The sequence below is a fragment of the Lithobates pipiens genome, unplaced genomic scaffold, assembly GCF_037356315.1.
Source record: "Lithobates pipiens isolate NorthernLeopardFrog02 unplaced genomic scaffold, aLitPip1_a1.2 Scaffold_3, whole genome shotgun sequence".
Lineage (NCBI taxonomy): Eukaryota > Metazoa > Chordata > Amphibia > Anura > Ranidae > Lithobates > Lithobates pipiens.
In genome coordinates this window covers 252,519,768-252,525,128 of record NW_027507790.1, presented here as the reverse complement: position 1 = coordinate 252,525,128, position 5,361 = coordinate 252,519,768, and the positions used below count along the sequence as shown (strand labels likewise).

The 5,361-nt window shown below is 44.2% G+C and overlaps 1 pseudogene; it reads left to right on the top strand.

Annotated features, from left to right (window-relative positions):
• The first annotated feature begins 1,014 nt into the window (after positions 1–1,014).
• Positions 1,015–1,110, top strand: LOC143941772 (U2 spliceosomal RNA; annotated as a pseudogene).
• The last annotated feature ends 4,251 nt before the right edge of the window (positions 1,111–5,361 follow it).

Below are 5,361 nucleotides of genomic sequence, written 5' to 3'. Positions count from 1 at the left end.
TATTTCTTGATTCCATAATTAATAATATGGTATGAATGTCCTCTTTGTCCTAATGCATACTGTAATCTTTTTCTGCTATTTTTAGCGGCGCTTTCTGTCAATTTTGCAGCGCTATTCGGCTGCTAGAGGGGCACTTTTAACCCCCGCTAGCGGCCGAGAAAGGCCTTACCGTCAGCGCTTTGCTGGCAGTATAGCCACGCTGCTCATTGATTTCAATGGGCAGAAGCTGTGGAGGAGTGGTATACACCACGGGCTTTCACATTGGAGAAGCAGGAGCAGCTCTTTCAGGGCACTTTGCAGGTGCTATTTTTAGCACTGTAGCGCCTGCAAAGCACCCCAGTGTGAAAGGGGTCTTAACTATGTTTATTGTCAGATACATTTTTGGACTTACCCTAAACACACCCTAAAATGTGTCCAAATGTTATTGTTGTCCTCAAATTCAGGCAGAGTGCAAGAAGCCATTTTTTGGTGGCCAAAACCCATTTGGAGCCCCCCCCCCCTCCAAAATGCAAAGTCACCAGATACAAATACTCTATATGCTGACTTTGCAAAACACATACACACTATCCCTCTTTTATGGTCATATTTGTGGTCATATTTCTTCAATTCTTCTTCCAAAGCATGTAGTGCAAGGTCCTGTCTGATTCCCTTCAAATTGTAACGTAGAAATTGTTTGTCTCCTATAATCCTGATAGGTAATTTAATTTATGAATGTCAAGATGTGCTTCAGTTTGGACAATGTGTATCCATATTTTTAGATTATGACACTTCTTACCTGTCCACTAGGCTGGCTGTCCACTAGGCTGGCAATAGTGTAAATAAGGAGGGGCTGGAAAAAGCCTAGCACATTATATATGCAAAACAGCTCTCATGGAAGTGGAGAGGATTACCTGTCCAAAACATCTACCCATTACCTCCCCCCACCATAATATTTTTGGAATGGGCCACCAGAGGGGGTGAGTAATCAGATAAGTTGACCTTACACTTTTGTCACTAAATACTCCTTTAAGTTTTATACTTATCTCAGCCTTTTGGCTAAGATCAAGTGTAGTATCTGTTCTTATCAGTAACCAGGAGGTGGCGCTTGCTTCCGTCCCTGTTCTACGGCCAGGTGGAGCAGGGGTGGTGGTTGCTATGCAAAGCCTGCTGGTGTGAAGGTGACCTGGAAAGGGTTCGTAGCCGAAAGGGAAGCCTTCTGATGAGGATGGAGAACCACTGGTTGGCGCCAGGGGAGGGGAACCTGGCCTTCTGGCTTGGATTGTGGCAGCTTTAGCTTCGGTCAGTTTTTCGGGAGGGAACGTTCGTTCCCCTTTCTCCCACCGGGGGAACGGCCTGTACTTCCCGAATGTAATTAGGTAGGAGTGATGGGAGCAAGGGTGATACCTGATGGTAAAGGGTCTCACTAAGCTCCTGGATCTCCATGCCTTTCTGGCTGGGGTGGGGGCTGCTGTGGTCTGGGCTGGGGGGTCGGGATGCTTCTGTTGAAAAGCCTATGGGGATGTGCCCCTGAAGTGGCAGTTCAGGGGTGCCTTATATTCACTGTGCTTGCACTTTGATATCTGGCACCTTGGTCACGTCACTATATAACATGCTTTTAACACCTGCCTCTAGGGCTTGGCCTTTTGGCTAGGACCAGAGGAATTTTTGATTCCTGGCCGGAGGGCCTGGCCATTGTATTGCACAATGGTCAACTTTTCACTCTCCTCTTCACTATCCCTTTCCTCACTTTTTATTTATTTTATTTGTGTTGTGTGTGTCACGTCTTGTCACTGCACGTTTTGATGAGTAGGGTGTCGGTCCTCGGACCTATCCTGAAAGTCTTGTGGGAGGGTGGACATAGGCCCTCTGGCTTGGTTCGCCCTCCATTGGGGGGGTCTCCCTTCGGGAGAGCCCCATAGTACCTAGTACCTGGGTGGGTCTGTTTCGGCAGACCTTCCGGAGAAAGGAGGTCGTCCGGCTTTGGCTGGATGGCCATGAGTCTGGTACCTCAGTCCCTGTCTGGAGCCTAGCGCCCCGGGGGATCAGGGTAAGGTCCTTCCTAGTGGAGGATATCAGACACCCGTTGCACGTTTTTAGTGTGTCACTCTTTATGTGTGTGCACTTTTTTTTGGCACTGGGTGGAAGTTTTTTGGGTGTGTTTTGCACGCCATAGGCTTTTTAAAAAAGAAACTTATGTTGGCCAAGAATGTTTGTGTCAAATCTGCTTGAAATGTAGAAGTAGTAATTTATTTTTTCATTTTTTTACTCCACAGTTTCCTTCCAACTCACAGCAATGGCAGGATGTTGCAGCCTAGTTCCAGCATCAGTGGGATTTCCCCAACTGTGGTGGTGCTACTGATGGTAAACATGTTCGGATTGTCCCACCACCCAACTCAGGCTCATATTATTTCAACTACAAGGGCTTTTGCAGCATAGTCCTGCTAGCTGTAGTGTCTGCCACATATGAGTTCTTGTTTCTGGATGTTGGGAAGAATGGCCGCAAATCTGATGGAGTCATTATGCAGATAGAGTTCTACAAGCAGATCCAGAATTTTATTTTTGTTGCAGATGAGGCCTCTGGGGGAGCATCTTATGAAGCTGTTTCCTATAAGGAACCACCACCCCAGAGCAGAGAATCTACAATTACAGGCTCTCTTGTGCCAGAAGGGTGGTTGAAAAAGCCTTTGGCATCCTCTCCAGTCGGTGCATGCTGTTTTTAACCCCAATTAACCTGGCACTATACAAAATAAACCATGTGGTATTGTGCTTCTGCATCCTCCTTGATTTTTTACAGAGGAATGCTAGCAGCTACCTTGCATCAGTGCCAACTGATGCAGACCCTGCAATGTCAGGCCCAGCTGTAGAGGCTGCAGCTCGTCCATCTGTGGGCATGATGACGGCTCTAGAAACTGGATTGCCCTCCCAAGAGGCAAGAAATATCCAACAAAAATAACTGGAAGATTTTGTGGGTAGAGGAGCAGTGGCTTGACATCAATTTGGAGCTAATTATGTCTAATCTAAATGTGAGATCATAAACTCATATTTAATTTGAGCTACTGTTGTCTGTGTTTCTTATCTGTCTAATATGTTCACAAATGGGCTTTATTTTGGCCACTTTATCCAATAGTGCAAATGTACCTTATTTGCTACATGAGGTGACAATCCCTTCTTCAGCTAACTATTATGGTGTGCTGTGGGTCTGCTACACACACAATGTTTTTGTTCTTAATGGATCTAATGCATGAAGTTCAAAAACATTATGCCTTTTCAACGCTTTTAATTTTTGTTTGGTCCAAATATTTGCAGAGTTGCCCACATTTAAGAGCACATTGTCACTGTAACTACAACTTAACTAATACACTGGTATTGAGCATTGAAATAATAAGCCACACATTGTTTACTAAACATTTTACTCAAAGCACATTCACATGTGTGTTTTAAAGGTTTTTAAAAAAAAAACAACATCTTGGTGTATAACATGTGTGTTTGCAATTATTTAATTGCTACTTCAAGTGAAGTAGCACAATTTCAAAGTAGCATCAATGTGAACCAGGGCTTAAAAGCCCTAAAAACATGTAAATATGAAAAGTGCAAACAGGAGCCAACAAGTTGAACAAGAAACTTCAGCCCAGGCCAGATGAACTTAAATATTGGCAAGCATGTTTGCATAATCACGTATTGTTCTCTATAAAGCAGTGGCAGCCTCCTTTATTTGCTCAAGATCATTCAAACACTGCATCATATCTTCACTCAGCTGGCCAGTTGTGCATCTTGGAAGTTCATGACCTTGTAAGCAGAGAAAAAAAGTATTAAGGGAACGATGGTCAAGTGGCTGAGGCCCTACATAGTGAATTATGGCCAAATTACTGGTCAATTTCTGGAAATACTTACCTACCCAGTCTATTGTTGCTTGCAACCTGCTTGCCCTTCAGACTTCTACACTACTAGGAATGTACATGCTGCAACTACTCTGTAATCATGGCCCTGGTGCCTGGGTCTACAATACTCGGGTACCTAGCAACACTGCCAGCTCCTTCCACCTCTTCCTTCCCCAATGCTAATGTTAAGGCACTACATACTTTGCTACTGTGTGGAGTGAGTGTTTGGTTTGGACATCTAAACACTTGACATGTATACACATTTGAACCCAGATTCAAAGAATACTTACTTGTGCAAACAACTTGCTCACAAATAGTTGCTTCCACTTCTGGGTCTCTTTGGCCCTCTGTTTGACTTGCGTCAGGGAATGTTACGTCAACAAGTGTAAGTGGGGAAAACATATATACCGACAGCTAATTTACAGGTATACATATTGGTTAGATACAAATATTGCTTACTTTTTTGATCATGTGATGGATGGGTCTTGCTCGTGGTGCTTTAGATCAGACCATCACATTCTAAATTGGTCCTTTGTTGGTTGCACCAAAAATTCTCCCTGCAAAATGGCAATGACCTTCTCCAAAATTAGATCTTTTCAGCTGTTGGGCCTTTTGTAGTTGTGCAGCTCGCAGTTGTAGTTGTGCCTCTCAAGGATGCACACCATCGCCACCATCTCACCCTTTCTCATGGGGGTGGCTTTGTGCCTCCTATAAGCTCCACCACCGTGGGGCTGCCTAGAATTTGCAGAATCCACCATCTTGTCCCTCCCGAATGTTCAGCCATGTGTGTTGCATGCAGAAGAGAGCTGGTCATGCCCCAGCATCATGACGCACTGAGAGCAGAGAAAGCGAAGTTTCACACATGCGCAGTGTATATAAAGCCATAATGCACGGTCGATGTAACGGCCGTAGGAACGATCTGGGAGTGGAGGATGAACAATCACCATCACACGAAAGGATCCAGAAAACTAAGGTACAAATGGAAATAAGTGGTTAGTGGCCTTTACTGCTTAGATTTAGGCATATATTGGGACCAGTTTATAAGTCATGCCAGATATTATGTTTTATCTTGTGTTCTGTCTTGCAGGCATCTGATTATTTAACATGGTTGATAAATTTACATCGCCAGATTTTTTGCCATGCCTTCATCGACCTGTACCATGAGCTGCCCTGTCTGTAGAAGGTCAAAAGTCCACATTACTCAAATAAAATCTTGAAAAAGGCAGCTTTAGGAAAAACTCCTCGAGTTGGTCAAACCAGTGCAACCCAGGGCAGACATCACGTATATCAAGACTAAAATCTCCAATCTGAGGAGTACCTTTAAAAGAGAGCTCAAGAAGGTCCAGGACTCTGGAGCATCAGCTGATGATATACAGTGGTGTGAAAAAGTGTTTGCCCCCTACCTCATTTCCTGTTCCTTTGCATGTTTGTCACACTTAAGTGTTTCGGAACATCAAACCAATTTAAACAATAGTCAAGGCCAACACAAGTAAACACAAAATGC